Here is a 24230-nt window from a genome sequence, read left to right on the forward strand (position 1 = left end):
AATGGTGTCAATAGTAGTATATAATCAGTTTACAATAAATTATTTGCATGCTGGCATCACAAAAAAGAAAAAAACCGGGTGTAGGAAAGTTTGAATATAATAGCACTGTGTCATTCACGACCTTCATGGTGCTAGAGAAACTGGTTTTCTTGAGTGTTAAAGCTAGGGATGATACTGTGCTGGTTGATTGGCACTGCAAGCTTGGCACTAGAGTAAGCATGGAAATACGAGTCGGAGGGATATGAATGAAATTAGAACAGTGAAGTGCATAACTTTTTACACATGCTGCTCTACCTAGAGGCAACTAGGAACTGATACAACCGTGGAGTGGAAGGGGGCCTATGAAGATGTGCACATCAGAGTAGGTGCATAACCTCGGAGCCCCCCTCCCACCCTATAGTTTCATCAGTTCCTAGTTGCCTCTAGGGTTCTAAGTAGCGTAGCATGTATTGAAAACCACATGCTCCGCTATTCAGATTTGGTTCATACTAGTTAACGCCAATTGAAAGCATATTGAATGTAATTTATTCACACAGCTCGCCTATAGGCAGATAGATTTGAACTCTGGTCTAGTCTGTCGGTTTGGACTGTTCCGAGCTTGGGAATGGAATTTTAACGCGATAGCGTTAAGGAACACGTATCCCAGAAAAGTTGGCGTGTGTCGGTGGAACAGGAAAAATCCTGATTGGTCGATAGGGTCACGACATCAGTCACATGACCTCGCGCAGTAATTTCAAACAACCCACAACGCTCGCATGTGGTATGAAAATGATTAAAACACGACATGTAATGCAAATGAAAGGTTGCTGCATGTCTCCGATGATTTCACCTTATAAAGCAATTTCATTTGACTTAAAGAAAACATTTGAAGAATTTTAGGTGGGATTCAAACCCACGACCCTTCAGTTGCGAGCTAGACATGCTACTGACTAGGTCACAAACACGCTTGCTTGGCTTGGGAATGAACGGGAGTTTATGTTTAGCTATTTCATTCCACTCTTAAAGGCGAGGCTTAAGTGTCCTCTTGCAATTTCTTTTTATTTGCTGTTTCAATAAAAACAGTATTCAACAATTTCCCGTTGTCCGTCAGGTCTCAACAGCTTTATTTTGAACCTCAATCGGAAATGCTTGCACAATTAAATAAATATCACTAGACTATGAAAACTTTTACATGAACTCAGCCTAGGTCAATACATGGCAGACAAAAATTTCACTACCACAATATTTTGAGATAGCCGACCTAAAATTGGATAAAAATAAGGAGTGGGCCAACTTTCAGTGTGCCATCAAGAAGTCCTAAAAAATGCTATTTTAAGATTATGTGTCCCTGCCAAACTTGTTATTGCGACGGGGAAATAAAGCAAAGATGACTGTACTTACCGGTCAGCAATGTCCGCTTATATCCCGCCATAGCTAACTAGCTGAATTTACGCAAGGTCCTCATTACTCCGAACACCACGATTACAAGAGATGGGCTGTCTTTCGGTGTTAAAAAAGAAGTAGCAGATCAAGCCAACAATAAGAGTGGGTTACCTTTTGAGGGTGGGGCATCTCTTGGGATTTTACAGTAGATGAGTCTTGAAGCTTTAGTGCTGGAGGCCCGTAGATAAAGCCGTGTTGATTTTTCCGGTGTCGACTAAAGAGGGCCAAGTGCGAGGCACAGGTGGGACATATCCCTGGCGGTGTTCAGCTGTGTCCTCACTGACTGAACAAGTCTCAGTCCAATGGTGCTTTCCATTGCATCTGCATTTTCCTTTCCTGTTATCCATATTCTGTACACCTCCTTGCACCAGCCTTCCACCATTACCTTCTGAATTGGCTCCTCGCAGAAAGTTGTATGGCCTCCTCATTTAAACAAACATGGGCTGGCAAATTTCTAAGACATCATTCATAATGGCAAAGAAGTCTTCATTGCGACGTTTTGTAAGAAAATTGTGCTTCTGGCTATTGGAAAACTGATCAAAGATCAGAGGTCTGATTTTGATTGAGGTCTTATTTCTAAACTTCCTCTCCCTTAATTATTTGCAATTAAGTCTATAGCTGGAATGTTGAGAGTCAAGAATCTGAGTTTCACAAAAACAAACCTCTTTCAACGAAGAAGAATGTGCTGTTCAAAAATAAACACACAGAAGTGGTAATACACAGTTTTATTTGACGAGTCACTCACAAAAAGGAGAAAATGCTGCAGAAAACGAGGGATAGAAGTGTATTGAAATAAAAAAGAATAAAACAAGACCTATCTTGATATTAGCTACTCATTAAAGTTCCACCAACAGTTGCCATAGCTTTGGTTTGTCTTGGTCGTTTCAACTCTGCAGACTCCAAGTATGTAGGATGTTGCTTGAATACCTTCTATAGATCAAATGCTAGGATGAAAATGGGCATTTTCAAACTGAAAAAACCTGAGATAGACTATAGTTACTGACAGGATGAGAACAGCAGGGAGGAGTCTCAGTTGTCCTGTCTCCAGCACAAGCTTCCTACCTTCAATAATGCCACGACGTCGAGCGTGCACGGGCAGTTGGAGCACGAAGGAAGGTAATGAGCACGTGCTGGAGGCATTTGAAAGAGACGCCGTCTTCCTTGCCAGTGACTATAGGAGTTGGAATGTGGCCATAAAGGTGCAACTCCTCTGAAAGTATCAAGTTCATTGCAAAACACAAACAATCAAGTGTTTTTTTTAAATGGCCACACACCGCTGAATAGAAGGTTGGCTTAAAAGATAATTTCCTTTTTTAAACTGTTTTCTCAAGAATACATATTTAGCTCTCACACTAGACATAAAGCCACACAATGTGTCTGTATACAATGCTTATTGCAACAAGGGGACACATCTAACCGAAATTAGACAAAATTTTGGGAGTTTACATCTAACACTAACAAGGACAGTTTGGCTGGGATATGAGCTTGCCAATTGGGGATCCATAGTCCGACTGCATCGAAGTTATATAGGCGGCACTGTGACCAACAAGAACCACAGACTGGTGCACAATGCGGTGGTGTGCATAGTGAAATGTATGTCTGACCTGGCCACTACATTTAAACTGCTTGGCTCCCTGTGGTTGTAGTTGTCCAGTCTTTTCTGGTTAAAGGAATCACACATTTTGACAATGCACATAAATGGTATTAAAACAAGTAAACAGTTATCATATCTTTGCATGCTTATAGGTACCTCACCTTTGTCCACGTGGAAACCCAGACGTCCTCTTAAAGTTACAGCAATTATCAAAGCATGCACCACATATTAGGGTAAAACACAAACACCTAAAAGTTAACAGATGTTAGAAGAAAAGCATAGCATCTTACCATGACGTGTATGGAAGTTTCTGCCATTCCCATTTCAACCTTCATTACAGCTCTCCTGTTGCATTGCAAACAAGGATGTATGCTTGCCAAAAGAATGAATGAGTATGCATACTCACTGCACACAGTGAGAATGCAGTGGTCCTGCGTAAATTCCTTTTACTATGCACCCCCAGACTATATGAATGGCAACACTCAATGTGGTCTTCCGCTATGAATGTAGTCTTCACACTCCCCATTTTCTCTAAATTTAAAAAAATATTTAAAAGACTTAAACCTGAACCTCGACTCCAAACCCTAGTGCAGACCAGAACGCCTTCAAAGAGACACTGACACCCCCAAAAGTTTTTTTTTTTTTTTTCATTTTTTTGCTAGGCAATTTATTATGGTGTCAGAAGATCACCCGATCAATATTATGTTAGTGTCACATATATTTTTATCAAGTGAAAAAACGCAACTGCTCGAAACCGAAACTGGAGTGGGGAGGAATAAGAAATATAGAGGAGGGGAAAGATACCAAAAATCACGTGACTGTGCAACTTTTTTCTTTTTTTCAATCAACGTATTTGCAATTTTTTAGAAGCCGCAAAAAATGGATGTCACATTTTCAGTCTATTTTTAGTATTGAGTGCGTGCCTTCAGTGACCCACGACTTATATTATCCTTGGTGGTTGTGTCTGAACCCCAGAAACAGCTCAAGACCACAAAAAAGAGAGTGAGCGCGACTCAAAGCAGCCACTTCTTAATCGGCAGTTTTTGGGTGGAAAGAAAACAAGTTTACGCCGCAAATTGTGTTTTGGGTAGGGGCTCTCATATGTCATGTACAAATAAAAACCTTGGCGAGCATAAATACCCTGTCAGTGTCCCTTTAAAGGTGCACCAAATAAGCATAGATGGTTGTTCACACTGATACTGTTTGCAATAGTAGCCATACTATATGCTCCAACAATAGGTAAAAGTTGTCAAATTTTAAGCCTTGATCTGTTTTTGTCTGAGCAGGACTGCCTTACTCAACATCCCAAAAAGAACAAAAGGAAAAAAAAAAAGCTGACTCATCAGTATCACTTACCATTGCTACACTATGCGCTTGCCCGCCATGAGGCTCAGGTTTCTTGTTAATTCCACAGCAAATGACAAGACGGGCACAATAAAAAGTTTTAAAGTGGTTAAAAATGGTTTCCAAAAAAAAAAAGTCACAATTTTAATGTGATTTTTTTAATGTTATGTAGGTTATATTGTTCTTAATCCTGAGCTTGCCTACAGGTTTTCGGGAGCTTTTGACATGCTAATTCATATATTGTTTTAAACCCTAAGAAGAAACTGGAATAGTCAGCTACTGCCTTCATTAAAAAAAATAAAGATATATAGGTAGTAGTTATTACCTATGTAATTTAGTAGACGTAATTTCTAAAGGTTATGAAACAATATGACATTTCAGCATAACTTCAATGTGCCCTCTACCATTCAGACAAAATGTTCATTGTTACAGAACATTTCAAACACTTAAAATTTTTCCTAAATAAAGTACTAATCAATCAATTCAAAAAAACATCTTTCTTCATTTCTGAGGTAGAAAATAGGCAGATATTAATTACTTCAGTCATGTCACAAAGTCTACTGCATAAGCAAATATACCCCCACAGACAATGAGCTGAAACACCTGATCCAACCTTTTCCTGCGTCTGTGGTCCTTGCAAGGGCTATTATCTCTCAATTTGTCAAATAGTTCGAAGTATGGGACCTGAGCTTCGCATTGGAGTCCTAGATCGGACAATAGCTCTCCGAAAAACTGGAAGGTATGCCAAAGAAGCATAAAGTACTGTTTCAGCTCATATTGTCCATGATAGTATGCGTCAATATATTACAACAATAATTTGCCATCTGAGAAATATATAACATGTAATACATAGTGGTAAGTATTTCATACTCCAGAGGGAAGCTCACCTATTAACTGGAGAACATATGCAGAAACCAAGCACAAAGCAGCCTAAGGTATGAGGTCACTATTTAAAGCAAAACTGGTGAGTGAATTTATGTGTCATTTGCACTCAGATGATGCATTTGTAAATAAACATGGCATATACTCACAAGAAGCTGCCGGGAGCGGAGACAGTGATGGCAAACAACAAAGTGTCAGAAGTTCAACTAGCTGACCTGAATTGAGAATGGTGAGTGATAAGCGATGGCAAGTGCCAAATCATTTCAGTGGCAACCGTCCGAGGAATTTGACTTGACAAGTCTGGATGAATGGCCTCAATGGAAGTGGAGAATCGAACTGTTCTGTGTCATTAGTGGCCTCTCCATTAAACCTAAGTCAGAAAAGGTGAATGCCTTAATCAACTTTACGGTGGACACAGCAGACAACATCTTCCTATAGTTGAATTTAACTTCAGTCAAGGTGGCAAAGTATATATAAAAGACCTTTCAACATTCGAACAACACTTTATAGCTTGTTGTCTCATTACCTATAAAAAAAGCAAACTGTCACGAAAGAATCCAGCGAGAAGCGGAAGGCATCCAAGAGTTCATCACGGAACTTCATAGCCTTGTGAAACCTTGCAAACTTGGAGTGTTACATGAAGAGATGATTAGAGACCATGTTGTGGTCAGAGTCCAAAAACTACCAGCTATCAGAAAGTGTGCCACCAACCCGGAACTCACTCCGGAGAAAACTATGTGCCTGGTCAAACAGTCAGAAGCTGTAAAGAAACAGTAAGCTACTCTACGTATTTCCAGAGGCAGAGGCTGCATTTGCATTTCTTGGCACAGTGCCATGGTCGGTGCTCTATTGCATCCAAGGACAGCAATGGAGAGTCAAGATCATCAACGTCCGAGATGTCCCTATAACACCCAAAACCGACACGGGTGCTGGCATCTCCACAACTCCTGACAGGATGCAAGAACTTTTTCAAGAGTGTTCCACTACAAAATTCCAAGGTCCTGCAGGCTTCAAGTCACAAGGTCTTAACTGTTCATGGCATCATGATTGAGACCCTTTGCTATAGGCACAACAACTTCAGGACTGATATTTACATTGTAGGACTGGAAGAGCCCGTTCTATTGAGAGGTGCAAGTGTATAACTAGGCACCATTCAGTGTCTTCGTCAAGTTGACACCTTACGGAGCAGTGCAGTCGACCCAGAAAGAAAATACCCAAAGTTATTTTCTGAACCAAGCAACCAGGCACACAATCAAACTAGGGCTTGACCCTAAGCTCTAGTCACTGACGAAGCCTCGAAGAGTGGCTCTTCCACTTCTTGATACAACCAAGATGAAATTTGAGATAGCCAATATGGGAACCGTCGAGCTCCTTGAAAAGCTCCAAGATGGTGATTGTGAAGAAGCCCAATGGAGAAGTGTGAGATTGGGTGGACTTGACCAAACTGAACAAGTTCATCCTCTACCAAAAGGAAAATGCATTCTTGGACAGCTTGCTGAAACAATGTATTTTATAAAGATGATGTAAATCCCAGATATTGGTAATTCAAGTTTGGTGAAGTCTCCAGCTTTAACGACTTTTATCACACCCTTCGGAAGGATCAACTTTAAAACAATCACTTTGGAAATATCACTCGCTTCAGAATTTTTGCAAAAGATGGTTTTGAAGTTTTTGGGCACTCTTGAAGGTGTTATATATGGAACATGGACAATGTTCTTATCAATGCCAGCACTCAACAAGAGCATTATGACAGACTGCGGCGACCTCTGAAATAGATTCAAGCAAAAGGAATAACTCTTAAGACAGAAAAGTGTGAATTCAACGTTCAAAAAAAAAAGTTCCTAAGCCACATCACTGAACATGATGAAACTAGTCCAGACAATGCCTAACTCAAGGCCATCAATTGACCTGAAGCCTCCTTCAATCTTCACAAACTGAAGTTTTCTGTGGTAACTCACTGTTGTTGCAGTGTAATACGTAACATGTGCTTTATAAGAACCAACTGCTCTAAAACCATTAAAAATCAAGAATCTTTCTAGTATATATCTGTTTTGCATAAAAATGGGCTAGAATATAACCACCAAAGTAGAGGTGCATAAAATTGTATCCCTCAGGTTGCTAAGCTAGATCAAACAATATTTTAACTGCTTGGCCTGACTTTAGAATGATGTCCTTAAGATGCAAAATATTTTTTTCAAATCGTGACCTCATACCTTATTTTAAAGGGCATGGGAAGGAACCACAGGAAAATCATTGGTATCCAGAGCCTAGAAAGGTGTTTCAGTTGCAAAAGCTTATACATTTTTAAATTCAGTATAGCTCTTCACATAGGTTCATTACCAACAGAGCTCTGATTACCAATATCAGGTGTATTAGACAAATGTTAAAATATTGCTTAGTGGACTTTCTTAATAACACATAGGTGAAACAAACAATGCTGCGATTAAATGTAACATGAAGAGTATAGTCGAGTAAGAACACTATCATCACCAACAATGGTTTGCTACTCTCGGGGATTTAAATTAGCAGAAGCAAGTAATGACATGAAAAGTGGTGGAAGCAGTACTGGGTCCTTTCCATTTTTTGTTTGTGCTTATAGCTTTTTCTTGCTTCTGTCTTTTCTTGTATGAGCACCATTTGTCCGGTAAATTATGGCACCACATTAGGTTGTGGAGGTTTCTCCATCCCATCAATGCCAGCCTTTTTTTGTATTTTGTGAGGTCTGCTTCCATCACACTTTTTTGCTGGTGACAAAGGTGACACTTTCAAATTTACCCTCCTGTGGCTATCATGCATATTATTGTCAGATCCAGAAAAGACTTCTTGATTTACATTTTCCTTAAGGGTCTACAACTGTGTTATGGAAGTACTGCTAGTGTTCTGGGAACAGATCCTCGACTGTGATGGAGGTACTTGAACATTGAAGCACAAGCCTTAGCTGGAATTTCTTTGCACGGTGATTGCAGGCTTATTCATTAGTGTTAATAAGATTCTTTACCGTAATGACTGGGAAGTCACTGATGAAACTAGATCTTTAACCAAGTGGTAACAAAGAGTGGAGATGAACCTCAAAACGCACTAAGCCAAAAACCGATCAAGCAAGCCACTGTGTTATGTGGGTAACATATCACATTCAGTATTACTCTCTGACGAAGGATATCCAGGAAAAAGCATGCAAACCGTCTCCAAGGGTATCTCATTATGCAGAGAAAATAAAGACCAACAGGATGAATATGGCTATTCTTCATAGCAATCCGTACGACACAGCCATTCTTGGGTACAGCTACCTCTGGCGGATTTCCTGTGAAATGGCTGCCTCAAGTTTTATCTCAATTGCCACGATGTAAGTTTGCTGTGTAGTTGTAAACCATATAACTGATGTAATGACAAAGTCATGTCATAGTAACATACTAAGTTCTTTGAACCCACGGATGCAACACTGGCGATGAGGTTGGGATCTGTTGTACAAAGAAGCATGTGATTGGGAACAAGACAAAAAAAAGTTCAGAGCATGAGTGCCATAAAGACAAGTGTTTCAAGTTCCTCTAGGCTTCAAGTCTTTTTCACACACCTCTTGATATTGCGACATGAAGGCAGCTACTGTGCTCTGCAACAGGATTCTATCGTCTCCGAGGCCAAGACGAAAGTACTCCAGTTCAAAGAAACCTCATAAAAAAAAGCAAGAACCTTCCACTAGGCCTGCTCTTTCAATGGGATCAGCGACGGCTCCGGCCCTTCAGCCTCCCAGGCCAGCAGCGAGCCTTCCTTCTTCAACCCATTCGCTGTCAAACTACAAAGTTGGATTTTTGGAAGCCAAACGGCTGGAAGCGATGGATTACCCAGAGGGAATGCTACCGGATCACCTCTAGACTCCATTTCCAAAATGCTTTGACAAAGGTAAAGACATTCCTGTACGCCGTGGGTAAAGAAGCGAAAGATGTTCTCACGTCGCTCAACCTGTCAGAAGCAGAATTCAACGACTACTGCATAGTGAGAAGGAAGTTCAATGCCCACTTTACTTGGAGCGTAAATGTCGTCTTGGAAAGTGAAACTCAACATAAGAAAGCAAGAACCAAATGAGACAGCAAAGGCTCTTATTACAGCCTTACACAGACTGGCAGATTCGTGAGACTCCACACCACTTCGCAAGGAGCTCACCTGCTGCGATCATTTCATTGTGCACCTTCTAGACAGAAAGCGGAGCGAGAAAGTCCACCTCAACGCTAAGCTCGCTTTTCAAAGCACGATGGCTGTAGTCCGACCCTAAGAAACAATTAAGCACCAACAGATGGAGCAGTTAAGCAGTAAGAAAGAGCCCAGGGAAATTGAGGAGTTCAGAAAAGCATACTCTAAAGCAAACAGCAAGTGAAGGAACCCACAGGTCCAGAACACACTGCAATATCAAGGGCATTGCAATATCAAGGGAACACATTGCAATATCAAATGCCAATGGTGCAGCAGCTGGCATAAACCCACAAAAACTCAACACACCGCGAGAAACAATAAGTTTAACACCTGCAAGAAAGTAAGACGCCTCAAGTGTGTATGCCTCTCCAAGCATGCATCACAATACAACAAGCCAGATTTAAATGTTTCCCTTGGTGAGCTGGTAGATGCTGATATTGAGGAACGCTGGTACATTAAAGCTAAAGTCAATGCAAAAGGAGTATGCAGAATCCAGATACTGTTACTACAGACTTTGAGGTGGATTATGACTGGAGTCTGTTCTAACCACTGAGACTGACTAAATGGGAATGAATATTAGAAAACAACTGGCTTCTGGACACTTCTGACCTTTGAGAGGTAGTAATTTTACATTGAGCTATATTGGTGATCATCATCATTGTGCACTATGGGTCATAGTACACTGACAAGATGCAGAGCACAATGACAAAAATTCACAAAATAGATGCCACCACTACTAAACCAAAGCTGCGAAATGTCCGAAATATTGACTGCTGTTGAAGGGTCCGTTATATCCGAATGCATGTTATAACAAAAACTGTAATAAGCGAAGTTGGCTCAATGACATAGGCAGGAAGACCAAACAAAATCGGTATGTTATAACCAAGTGTCTGCTGTAACCAGATAAGTTGTAACGAGGTTATACTGTACAATGAAAGGAACAAGAGACAAACCTAAAAGCCTCGAGCGATGACCATTGGAGGAGAGGCGCATCTCGTACCTCTGAAACAAACACCAAAACTGGAGGGTTAAATTAAGTCAACAGCTATACAGAAAGGACTGGCAGCAAAAGGACAGGCTTGCAGAAGCGTAGAAGTTTTGCATGTTGAAAGCTTACATGCGAGAAAGAAACAAAACAAAAAATGACCGGAAGCATCACTAGCCAGGAACAAAAAAAAGAAAACGTAAACACAGAAGGAGTGTACAGAACTCAAGATGTGCTAAAAGGAAAAGCAAACAGAAGAACACAAGGGGAAGAAACAAGCTCGTGCACATAAGAAGGCAGTCTTGGCATAAGCTTACATGCACAGGCACAAGAAACAAAGGGGTGGCTAAAATGTCCACAATAAATAGAAAAAAAAGACACACACAGAAACAGTGCACAGATTGAAGGAAGTGTCCAGCAAGGAAGCAAATATGATAACAGCAGGGTAAAAGGACAATCTCACATTAGAGGAGAAGTTGCACATAGGCTTACAAGCAGAATGTAAAAAAATCAGTGTGAGCTGCAAACATGCTTAGCAGGCACGAAATAATAAAAACAATTTCAATACAGGAACAATGCTAGAATGAGCGCCATCCCAAACACAAGAAAGAAAGCAAAAAAGATATGAATGACAACAGGGAGAAAATGGCTACTGATGTCACTGAGACACTAAAACACTAATTCCTCCTGCGAGGTGCTGCCATTGACTTACTGCCAAATTCTCTGTTCTCAGTTGCCCTAGCTGCAGCCTTGCGACTTTTTTCACGAAGGAAAAGTTGCAGCCGTGCATGGCAAAAGCGCCTGATCAGTTTAGTTTTGATGTCATGGCACTCGGGCAGCCGAACAGACTGGCACTCTGCGGCCATCCTTGCTGACAGGTTGTCCAGGATACCTTGTGCACCTACTAAATTGTGCATGAGACCGCGAAACACGCTTTCACACCTTGCAAACAGTGTGCTTGCAGCCTCAGAGGGGCATGTCAGCGCATTGGGGACATAGTTCTTGAGCCTAAGGAGGCTATGTGCAGGCGTTGTGGTCACCTGAACTGCTGCAGCACAGATGTCGCATGTCACATTGTTCTTGATCACTGTGTGCACAATGTACCCACAGTAATAGACAAAGCTATTGTTCTCGGGATCAGACATCTGTAGCTCAATTTCCTCAGGCAAAACATCACTGCATGCAGTTGGCACTGCAGTGAGGTCTGCCAGGTCAGTCAGGTAAAAAGAGGCGTCGTCCAGTTCGTACGAGCCTGCTTTGGAAGCCTTGAGGTACTGCGACAGGGTTATCAACTTTAGGGCCATCTTAAACTCCAAGGGAGTTGGTATTGGATTGCCCTGTCGCACTACCGAAAACAAGTTTTCCAGGCAGTCTTGCGTGAAACGGGATGTCAGAACAAAAGAAAATGAGTGCTTCTCGATGAGCATCTCCTGCAGGTCTAGAACTGACTTCGTTGAGAGCACTACCCCTGCCTGTACGGGCTTGTATGCCCCATCCCCAATTTTCAGCTGGCGAAAAAGCTGCTGAAACTTGGTCAGAAACTCGATTGCGCTTCTGTAGCTCGCCAGGTTTTGCTTGCTGATAGCAAGGACTGGGTGCCTGCTGCTCATGAGGTCGAACCATTTGTTCACCTGCTCGAAAAACCAGGCTGTGGTGAGGAAGTCCTGGCTCCAGCCGTGGTTCTCCACCAGGAAACGAAGGGCAGTGGCCGTGGAGTGGCTCAGGACCTGCAGGGCAGCGCTGACCTACAAACAAATAACAGAATGAATTTTTCTTTAGTTTCTCATGTGCATAAAACGTTTTGTAAAATCAACTGAGGCTATGAAAAACTAAAAAGGTTGTAACCTCCTCCTCAGCAGAAGTACTATGTGAAGACTAACTGAACTTCCATTTAGGTTGCCCACTGGATTGCTTTTCTTAGGCCTCTTATTTTCTTTTCTTAGATGATTGTAATTTTTCTGCATACAGTTTTTCCTGGTGAAATTTTGTCTTAGGTTCTAAAACACATTTCGTGGTTGCAATTTTAAGCACAGTTAGGAAGTTATAACAATTCCTGATTTATGACAAACATCTATTGGCAAAGAAGCATGGGGCCAATTTTTTTTTCTCTAGTGGGAATGAAACAGACAGTGAACATTTTTTGATTGCAGCAGCAGACTTAATCATCCATATGGTAATTCCTGTTGCTTTGCTTAAAGCAAAAACATAAAAAAATAGAAATAGACAAAAAAATGCACCTGCCGCAATCAGCAGACACGAGTTTTTACAGGTACTGACCACTCACTTCCTATAAACTGCTGTGGCAAGTAACAATTTCACAAACAATCATGCTACATTGGTTGTTTTGACGTAACAAAATGTATTGTGTTCTATTAGGGTCTTATCTACCCTAAAACTAAAGATGGAACATAGAGGGAGGCATCTCAATGTGACCAATATTTTAGAAACATTTTTCCTTTACCAGTGCTTTTCTTTGATAAATATCTGCACAGTAGTAAAGCAGACTTTACTATCACCTAGATAGTCTACAGGTGCTGAAAATATCAACTTCAATGTAAGAAGCACTCGTTAACTTTGTTGAAGGCATTTAGGGGAGTGGTGCCCCAGCTGTTTTCCAACATGCCTTATCTTGCAAGAAAGCTCTATGCTACAGCAGTCACAGTCTTCTATTATTAAAGGGGCCATGCAACAATGTTTGGACTTCAGTCAAATGATTGTGGCAGTTGCTCCTTGTCGCGTCTAAATTAAAGAACTAAAAAAAAATTTTCCACCATGCAAGTTAAAAAAAAATGTCAAAGAATTGACGTTTTGGACATCTCCAAACCACTCTCAACTTGTACACTGTCTTCCGAGTCACGTGCGCAGTGAGGCACAATGGGGATAGAAAGGATCTGGTTGGATTCTCTTTCAGAGCCTCCAGTGCACATGAGGCACATGACCTCTGCTAGCATTTCAAATGGCGACTTTTAAGGTTAGTAGAAGTGATGTGGGGAGGGGCAAAGATAAGCGAGGGGGCGGGAAGAGAGAGAGAGAGAAGAGCTTGCCTCCTCGTAAGGAAGTTCGACTGACTTAGTGGCACAACGAGGTGAGGCTCAAGGGAGGAATAGTTGTTTTTTTTTTCACCTCGGGCAGATGGTGCCACTAAAATTGAATATGGTACAACTTTGTCGATAATGTGAGGTTTTTGATGCATTTAGGTACTCATGTTGAAACCACAAGCCTAACCAATTGTGAAATTTATACTGAAGATAGTATTCTTCCTGACCACATTTAACCTTACCACGCAAATGTGCAGTAACTTACCGTATTTATTCAAAAATAGGTCGACCTATTTCCGAACAATTGCTGCGCGTGTATCTATCTGCAATGCTCAAGAAGAGCCAATCATTGTGATTTACGGAAGAGGCCCGGGAATGAGGAGGCACCGATAACGTCGGAACCCAAAAATGAGATCTATGTGGATCGCATTTTTTTTATTCCAAACATTATCTCTGCTTCGTCATTTGCCGTCTCCTTCCATAAGTTTTCAGGATTGGTCTCCATGGGTTCTGGTAAAAGCACAAACATAGCATAACAAAGTGTTCGTTCCCCTATAGAATAGAAAAGCAAGACCTGTTATTTGCTGTAAATGCTCACCTTCATTTTCTCAAAATGATTTGGGTCCAGAAGCTCAGGGCGAAGTTTAGGGGCCAGCTTGAATGTCAGGTCCTTCTGGAACTCCACCAGCTGGCGAATGGGGTCAAGGGACACAGTGGGGCACGTGAGGTTGTTGGCGGTCACAACGTCTGCTGGCAGGACTATCGTCTGCCCACGCACAAGGTGCCCGTTCAAGTTCTTAATCAAGTGGGGAACATCAGCTAAAAAAACAATTTGCTCCCCAGGTTGTTGCGGGTGGGGGATCTTGTTTGTTGTTCTGCTGTACCTGCCAGAGTAGATGTCGAAGTGCTGCCACATTGCGCGGTTACCACTACCCATGTCACTCGTGACAGCCACAACCTGCAAGCCAACACTGTTGCACCGCTCGATGAGTATCTTGACTTGGGTGGCCGCTTCTTTTCCACTGAAGGAGTTGCCTGCAACAAAAGCATGAACAAAAACTGAAATATCTCAAAAGGCAGAATCACTCAGAGAAAGTTTGTGAGGCAAATAAAAATTTCAGTTACTCCAAGCTATAGCTACTGAGAACGTAACAAATGCTGGGTGTAACCTATTATGTTTGTGATTCATTCTTAGGCGTGCCTATTGGCTAAGGCTGCACTAAGCTGCAGAGCTATACTCAGGTGCTCGAGACTCGCCCTGAACTTCTCAAGCTGTCGGTGAGTATAGTTGTGACAACTCAATGCTTTCTGGTGCTTAGACCAAACCAACCCCTATTAGATCAATCGTTTCTTGAAAATGCAAACACTTATGTCCACTTAAGTCTCATTAATATGGGCACCGCACCCTATAGACAAACTCTTTGGGGACCGATCCATCCTCATACAATTATGTCTCATTATTATAGACACCTGAGGCCCTAAGCTGGATGGCAGGACCAAGGGACTGGAACATCACCACCCGCCGATCTCGGGAGCATCACTGATGTCACACACGGCGCTGGCCAATTGTGGCAGTCGGCAATGTTACGGTCCCATCATTTCACCGTCCAGTTTAGGACCCCTGCAGTTCGTATCGTGGACAGTTAGCTTTGGAATAAACTGGGTAAATACATGCATTTTTGTCTCCTTATTGACAGAGACTTTTTAAAGGCGATCCACAAACACACCTAAAAAAGGATTAGCGAAATCCCTTGGTTATACCAGTGGTGGAATTGACAAGCAGGATTTGGAGCAACTCTTGTAGCAGGGAAAAACGGGTTTTGGATTAGAGATTCCCATTTTTGGAGCAGACAATTTTGAGCTTTCATGTCAGAAAATTTTATACAATTTCTTCGAGAGTTAGCCCATGGAAAAAAAATTGCAATTGTTGGAATGTTGGGAGACTAAAGTGTTATACCTAGAGGGGACCTGGCCTGTACAGATATTTATTTATTTATTTATTGAATAACCATATGCCAGCAATTTTGTAGATGTCTCAATTAACCTATTAGGAGTACCAATGTTTTTGCTGCTTTGTAGAGGGTTTGTATCACGGTGACGTAATTGTTGAAAAATCGACATCAAACGGACACTTTTGTGTTCACTGCCCTGCTCGTATTCAACCTGCTGCTGTTCACAAAGCAGCTAAGCGGAGCACACAGCTACTGTAACCGATCACGAGTAGCGCTAGCTATTCATTGCAATCAATGTGAGCACCGTTCGCACAAAAACCGATAACTCTTCGTTATGCATGTGAAAATAATGAATTTTGCATTCGAAGCAAATTCAAAGCGAATGGTGGTTTTGGCTGAATATTGTTTTATTGAATATTAAAGAGTTGTTGCATCTTTCTTCTTGCCTTTTACTACTGTTACACCATGCTTAAACGAGAAGTCAGCTGAACTCGCAAAGGTTGTTCCCAAGCTCCTAATAGCCCAATGATGAGCTCTGTTAAATTTAATCTAGCTATATATATAGACCAGCCTCAGGAAGTCCAGTACCTACATTGGGATGGCAAGTAAACGACAGATTTGACATAAAATTAAACCTATAAAGGAGCCCAGCCATACCTAAATGAGGGGATTCGTAAATCTTTTTTGTTATATGAAGTATCTTCTTTTGATTCTGATTCAAAAAGAAAAGAAAACAAGCAAAAATAATGAATGGAGGTCTTTAGAACATTGCTGCCTAATATATACCCTTCCATAATAGTCACAGTTAAATTTTGAAGATTTTACTGCAATGTAATATCAATAATCACAAATTTAAGTGTTTTTTTTTTATTGCACCAGGTGTGCACATGCTTTATACTAGTTTGAAGGTGTGTTTTCCACCTAAGCGTGGAGCTACGCTGCAGAGAAGCGAGTTGCGAGATCGCTGCGTCCACTCGACGGGTATGCGGAGCGATAGTTTGTCTGCTTATTGCACAGGGGTCGCGATGATGTCAGAACGTCGAGCTCTTATTGGCTCATTGAAAAAAAAAATAGTGGGTAGACCTCAAGGCATCTAGCACTAAGGTCTACCCACTATCCTTTCAATCAAAGCCAATCAGAGCTCGGTGTCATTCTGACGTCCCCACGATCCTTGCGCAAGAAGCAGACTTTGGTTGGTTGGTAAAAACTTTATTGAATGCCTGCAGAGCTTTCGCTGACCGGGCCTAAGTCACCCGCTTGGGGGCGTTGCCGCTGGTCCTCTTCGCCCGTCTAGGGGCGTCGAAGTCCTGCCGCTTCACCGCCTCACAGGCCTGCTGGACGGCCCAGAGTTGATCGTCGAGGCTGGGGCTGCACAGGGCAGCGGACAGCCGCGGCGGGAGGGTTCCGGAGTTAGCACCGTGCGGGTCTTTGGTGCAGTCCCAGAGCATGTGGGTTAACGTGGCTACCTCTTTGCGGCAGACCTTACACGTGTTCGTCGTGTATATTTCGGGAAACATTCTATGATACTGTGCCGGGTTAGGGTACGTGCGCGTCTGCAGTTGTCTGAATGCGACCGCCTGTGCCCTGTCCAGCTTGTCGCTGGGCGGAGGGAGTGTCCGTCGGGCCAGGCGGAAGGTCTTGGTGATTTCGTTGTAGCTCGTCATACGGTCCTTGCTGCTGTACCACGGACGACCGTCGCCGGTGCGGTTTGTTAGCTCGCGCGCCCTGGCGTGTGCCGTCTCGTTGCCGTTACGATGCTCCTCGGAGACTTCCCCCACGTGTGCGGGGAACCACAGGAGTCGGGTTGGGGGTTCTGGTTCTAGGTGGACTTGGCGTTGGCTTATGATTCGGGCTGCTCGTGGCGATATCCGTCCTTTGGCGAAGTTCCTGATTACTTGTCTCGAGTCACAGAGGACTGTATTGGACGCCGGGTCCGTAAGGGCGAGGGCGACTGCTATTTCCTCCGCTTCTTCGGCGCGTTCGCATGTCACGCTTGCTGATATCCTCGTTTCCCCGTCTGAATCGACGACCGCCACGGCAAATCGGGAGCCTCTCTCGTACTCGGCGGCGTCCACGAATCGCGTACCCACATTGTTGCTGTGAGCATTGAGGAGAGCCTTGGCTCGGGCCTCTCTTCTGCCTCGGTTGTACTCCGGGTGAACGTTTCTGGGGATCGGATCGACTCTTATTGTCTCCCGGATCGCGACTGGGATGGTGACTTTGTGGCCCTGCTGTGTGTGGTATCTGATGCCGAGGTTCTCGAGGATGCGGCGGCCAGCGTTCGTGCCGGACAACCTCTCCAGTTGCGAGGTGCGCTGTGCCTCTGCGATTTCGTTCAGCGTGTTGTGGATGCCCAGCTGGAGCAGGCGGTCTGTGCTTGTGGATTCCGGCAGGCCCAAGGCGATCTTGTATACCCTGCGTATCAGGACGTTGATCTTGTCTTCTTCTTTCCTGTACCAGTTGTGAAAGGCCGCAACGTAAGCGATATGGCAGATGACGAACGAGTGGATGAGTCGCGTGAGGTTCTCCTCCCTCATTCCGCTCCTTCTGTTGGTGATTCTCTTGAGGAGTCTCGTGGCGTTGGACGTCTTGTGTACTAGTCTGGTGATGGTTCCGCCGTTGTGACCCGTGGCTTCGATTATCATGCCGAGGACTCTGATTTTGGGGACTGTCGGGATGGTCGTGCCATCGCTCGTGCGTAGACTGATTTCCTCACAGTTTTTTCGGGCTTTAAGTTCGCCCCGTTGTGCGGGGCGGTAGAGCAGGAGTTCTGACTTCTTGGGCGAGCACCGCAGGCCCGTGCCTTGAAGATCGGCCTCTATTGCGTCAATTGCTGACTGCAGCGTCGACTCGATATGACCGTCGCTGCCTCTGTGCACCCAGAGAGTGATGTCGTCAGCGTATATGGTGTGCCGGACGTCTTCGATGTCTTGCAGCTTCTCTGCCACCCCGATCATGACCAGGTTGAAAAGTGTGGGCGAGATGACCGAGCCCTGCGGGGTGCCGGCGCTGCCCAACGTTTGCTCTTCCAGCTGGAGATCTTTTGCCACTAGTACGGCGCGTCTGTCCGTCAGGAAGTCTTTCACATAGTTTTAAGTGCGCAGGCCGAGGTTTCGTTGTGAAATTTGTCGCAGAATCGCCGAGTGAACGACCTTGTCGAAAGCGCTTTCTAGGTCGAGTCCGAGGATCGCCCTAGTTCCCCTGGTCTTGTTATCCAGCACTTGGTGTTTTAATTGTAACATGGCGTCGTGCGTGCCGAGGTTTTGGCGGAAGCCAATGAGGGAAGGTGGGTAGATCCCTTTTTGTTCCAGGTACACTTGCCAACGGTTGAGCAGTGCGTGCTCCATGACTTTACCGACGCACGATGTCAGCGATATGGGGCGGAGGTTGTCGAGGCTCGGTGGTTTGCCGGGTTTTGGTATTAGGATCATCTTCGCGGTCTTCCACTGGCGCGGGAGGCTGCCTCGCCGCCAGCAGGTGTTAATGTAGTCTGTCAGCTGTTCCATTGAGCGGTCATCGAGATTCTTTAGGGCGCGGTTCGACACCCCGTCGGGGCCCGGTGCCGACCTGCTGTTGAGTTCGTGCAGTGCTGTTCTGATCTCTTCCACGTTGAAGTCTCTGTCTAATTCTTCATTGGGCTCGCCCTTGTACGGGCCGTGCTGCGTGGTCGGGGTCTCCGGAAGGTATTTCGCTCGCAGGCGGGCAGCCACCACATCTTTCCCGCTTTCCCCAATCCCCTTGTGTATCAGGCGTGCGAGATGGTCCCTCTGGTGAGACTTGGTGTCTGTTGCGTCCAGCAGATGCTTTAGTAGGCTCCACGCTTTGCCGTTGTGTAGTTGGCCGTCCACCGCGTTGCACATCTCATCCCACTGCTGGCGGTTGAGCGTGCGGCAGTGCTCCTCGATGCTGCGATTGAGCTCCGCAACCTTTTTTCTGAGTCTCCGGTTGAGTCTCTGTTTCGTCCATCTGGCCAGAATCGAATTCTTCGCCTCAATGAGGTGCGCCAGGCGGCTGTCCATCTTGTCGGTGTCGACGTCGGTCTCGATCGTCTTGGTCGACGCTTTGGCGTCCTCAACTAACTCGCGGGACCACGCTTCGATGTCCGTGATCTCTTCTGCTTCGTGTTGTTGTCGGTCGCGTTGCTTTCTGAAGTCCTCCCAGTCCGTCCACGTAAAGGTGCGCTTGCTGCCTTGCATTCTGTCCGGTGTTGGGACGTGTATCTCGATGATCGCGTGGTCGCTGCCCAGGTCAACCGTCGTGTTGCTCCACGTAACGTTCGCTGTCCCCGCGTTTCTGACGAACGTCAGATCCGGGGTCGTGTCCCTGGTGGCCGAGTTGCCCAGTCTCGTCGGGTGCGCCGGGTCCGTGATGAGCGCGAAGTCTAGCTCCTGCGTGTCTTGTGCGAGGTTCCTCCCCTTGGCCGTGTTATAACCGTAACCCCATGCGGCCTCTGCCGCGTTGAAGTCGCCCCCCGCGATCAGCGTCTGGGACCCGGCGGTCTTGAGTGCCTTCTGGAGCAGCGCCCGGAACCTCTGGCGGCGATTGGACGGGCTGCTGTACACATTTAGAACAAATATGCTCTGCTTCCTGCGTTTGGTCGGTATGAGTTCCACAAACGAATGTTCTACTTGAACGCCGCAAAGTTCGTGGTCGACGAACGTAAGGCCCTTCCTGACGAGCGTGCATAATCCCCTTCCCTCTATCGTGCAAACGTGTTCCCTATAGCCCATTAGGGTGGGAGCGTCCGTGAGCGTTTCTTGGAGTAAAATCACGTCTGGTTTGCGCGCTGCGTGCTTAATGTGTTGTTGCAGGGCTGCCTTCTTGCCGGCGAAGCCGCGGCAGTTCCACTGCCATATGGTTATTCCTGAATTACCGCTGGTCATGTTGATAATATGTTCAGTAATTTCCAATTGCGGACGCGTTTATGCGGCTTCTTGGTGCATCCCGCGTTTATAATTCTCCCATAAGCGGAAGAATCATGTTAAGCAATGATATGATGTTTCGTGCCCACTGGGCGTCGACAGAAGATAATAGGCTGTAGGCCATGCGAACTGCTTTCCTGAGAAGTGGAATCCAGCTCTCCCATGCATTTCCTTTGATTGGCGGAGCGTCAGAGGGGGGAGTAGTCTTCCGCATTGGATCAGGAGTGGCAGCCGCTGACGTCGACGGCCTTTCCTTTTGTCCCTTGGATTCTAAAACTTGAGTTTTGCGGTCATTTGAGGGAGGGGCCCCCTTCATGAGCTTCTGTGGATTCTTCTTTAAAGCTGCAGCATAGCCATGGGCGCTTGGGTTCTGCTTGTTAGATGTCTCATTTATAGTGTTCTGTGAGTGTAGAGGTCGTTGTTCAATTTCAGCCGTTTGTTTTGTTTCCCTCTGTTGTGAGACGGCGGACCTTGCGGCGCGAAAGTCAACTGCGTGTTTGCGTGCATAGCTGCGGGTCTCACTTTCTCTCTGCCATTTTGGGCAGGAAGAGGACGTGGCAGCGTGAGCTTGACTGCAGTTCACGCATTTTTCTTGACCAGAACACGTGTCGTTGCCGTCGTGGGCTTCTCCACAGCGACTGCAGATAGGTGGGCGCTTGCAGTTGGCTTCGCGATGTCCATATCCACAACATTTGCGGCATTGAATTGGGCGTTCCTTGAACGGCGTCACCGGATGGCGAACGTGACCGAGATAAACAAAACTCGGCAACGTTGTTTCGCTGAACGCTATCTTTACTATGGAACTTTGTCCAAGCCGTCGAATTCTCGCCACTCGGCCTTCTGGTGATCTCATATGCTGTTCAATTTCGGCATCAGAAAGTGAAGGGTCCACGTCTTTGATCACTCCTACTGCGAAGTGCCGCGGGACGGGCTCGTACGCCCGAACTTTCAAGCCGCAGATCTGAGTGCAGGCAAGGAGCGCACGGGTCGTCTGACCATTTCGAGTGTCCACTGCGATCAGATTTAATCTGCTGTTGGGCCTGATCTCGTGGATGCATTCGGGACACAGCTGTTCCAATGCAACAGACAGTTTTAGACTGCTGATCGCTGCAGAGAAGCGAGTTGCGAGATCGCTGCGTCCACTCGACGGGTATGCGGAGCGATAGTTTGTCTGCTTATTGCACAGGGGTCGCGATGATGTCAGAACGTCGAGCTCTTATTGGCTCATTGAAAAAAAAAATAGTGGGTAGACCTCAAGGCATCTAGCACTAAGGTCTACCCACTATCCTTTCAATCAAAGCCAATCAGAGCTCGGTGTCATTCTGACGTCCCCACGATCCTTGCGCAAGAAGCAGACGACTTGCTCTCCGCATTGCTTCTCCGCAGTGCACCTGCGCTTGAGGAGAAGCCACTCAAGGGGGCTAACGCCGCAATCAACGCTTCGAAAAGTATGAATATCGCAGTTTATTCGGAAGCAAATATCAAATAACATATTATTTGAAACTACTATTAGTAGAGTAAAATATTTGTGCAACCCTACTCTTAGAACATAATACTTAGGCATAAGAAAACTGTACTTTGTTCATTTTCAATGGCACCGCCAACAATGCCACGTGCCAGACACTTCCAGTTTCCTTTTTGGGAACAGCTCCCTTTCGGTGCAGACATGACGCAAATTGTGCACGAAAGCAGCCTTTGGAGCAGCATGTAGCAGGTTATACGTTCTGGAGCAGTTTGGCACAATTGGCGCAGCAGTTCTACCGCTGTTATACAGTACACCCAGAACTAACGAGTCGCACATTTTCTGACATCCGCCACAACGAGTAATGTGGTCCCGAGAAAATGATCCTTTTACCTATAATACACAAATTTTAGGAATTTTTTTCACCCTTCGCTGAAACACCCGGTATAAAATTAAACACAACTCATTAAGGCATGCAAGCATGACTCACCAGTGTAGTGGTAGCAGATGACTTGCTTCCATCGGGAGGATATGCCAGCAATCATGAACACCAGAGCATGGGTGGCAGACGGTGGCTCGGGGCGTGGTTCTTGAGGCACGGGCACTGCTGTCTGACCTGGTCCAGAACTGGTGCTTGGGTGGGTGCCAGATGGTGGCTTGAAGAATGGCGCTCCAGGCCCGGACACTGTTCTGAGACTGGGCTGGCTGGCAGGTGGTGGCTGCAAGGGTGATGCTCGGGGCACGGACATTGTAACGTAACCCTGGATGCAGCTGGTACTGGGGTCGTACTCAAACTTCTCAACAAGGGCCATCTCATTGAGCAGGAGAACGCATTTGCGCTCCTGAGGCTTCAGGTGCGCCACTTTTGTTTCCAGAAGCTTGAACACTTCCTCCAACACCCCAGGCTCGAAACGGATGCCTGGAATATAAGAAATTGGCAGCTTAAAAATATTACCTTTAACCATGCCAAAATTCTGGGGTCATAAACTAGTCTTCCCCTGGCATGCACATTTCAGCAATCCACAATGTTCACCAGAAATGCAAATCGCTAAAGAACAATCTTTGTTTGGAACCATAAATGGAGCAGAATCTTTATTATGACTTGGCAATAACCGAAGCTGGAGCTAAAATCGCAAATAATAAACAAGTTACTAACGCATTATAGCAGTGAATAGTGCCGCTTGGCATGGGCATGTGGCACTGAGCACTTCTTGTAGAAGTAGATATCAGAGACTAAGAAATTTTAATGTCAAAATATTTAGCAATTTACTTTTGGTTTCCCAACGGTTCAATGAAAAGCCGAGCATTTGTTCATCAATTAAAGTGCATACTAGTTTAATATGACATGTTATTGGGTGAACATGTTATTTTGAGTACTATTATTGTTTTCCGCATGCAAGCCTAAAAACTATGATTTCTGGTGTTAGGTATAACACTAAAAGCACTGTAATGTCCAGCGTAGGCTACAAATTAATGCTCCTGGCAATGAGGCCAGCGTCGGCATGTGCCCCTACGGACGAAGCGAAGCTGCAGAGAAGCGCATGGCCAGAGTGCACAGACGAGGTGCACATTTTATTTCGCCTGTGGTTTGTTGAGTGTCTAGTTTCAGGCAAAGAACATGCTTAGATATTCTACTCCAAAAAAATTATCTTGCATAAAAAAAACAAAAAAAAAACGTAAAAGGAAGACAGGAACGTCTGAGGATTTCTAAATAAATATAAGTTAAAAGTGTATCTTTTATCATTCATTTTTCAGCATTTAAGTCAAGCCAAAGTAAGCCAGTTTCAAGAAAATGCTTACCGTATTTACTCGCGTATAGGTCGACCTGTTTTTCAAAAATCGCCTCATCAAAACTGGGGGGTCGACCAATACGCGAATCCCGGTATTATATTTTTCAACTTTTTTTTTTTTTCGGGGGTCCCGAAGTTAGGGGGTCGACCTATACGACGTATCGACCAATATGCGAGTAAATACGGTAATTAACTGATAACAAAAGTTATTCACCAGAAGGTCTAATTATTCATAAGTAAACAAATTTCCTAGTTTTACAGCAAGGAAAGCATTATTTTTCCCCATTTGAGTCTGGTAATTTCACTGCAATACTTCATTTCAGCTCACCCAGATGGAGCTGATGCTACGAGCTGATGGGACCAATCAGACATAATCAAAAAGGGTACCATCATGGTGTGTATCATGTTTCTGCTTGTGCTCTATGATCGCTGAAACAAGCATAAAGAGACAAGGCCCAGTAACCTGCGCTTCTGACACTGCTTCATTGATCCCATTAGCTCATAGTGTCGGCTGCATCTGGACTTAAGCTGAAATAAAGTACTGTAGCTAATATACTTTTGGCATGTACAGCACAATACTCTTCACAAATCACAATATGTGAAATGCTAATACATATATGATAGTGGCCAAAGACAAGGACAAAAGGAGAAGAA

This window comes from Ixodes scapularis, unplaced genomic scaffold (assembly GCF_016920785.2).
Source record: "Ixodes scapularis isolate PalLabHiFi unplaced genomic scaffold, ASM1692078v2 PGA_scaffold13__105_contigs__length_92229423, whole genome shotgun sequence".
Taxonomy (NCBI): Eukaryota; Metazoa; Arthropoda; class Arachnida; order Ixodida; family Ixodidae; genus Ixodes; species Ixodes scapularis.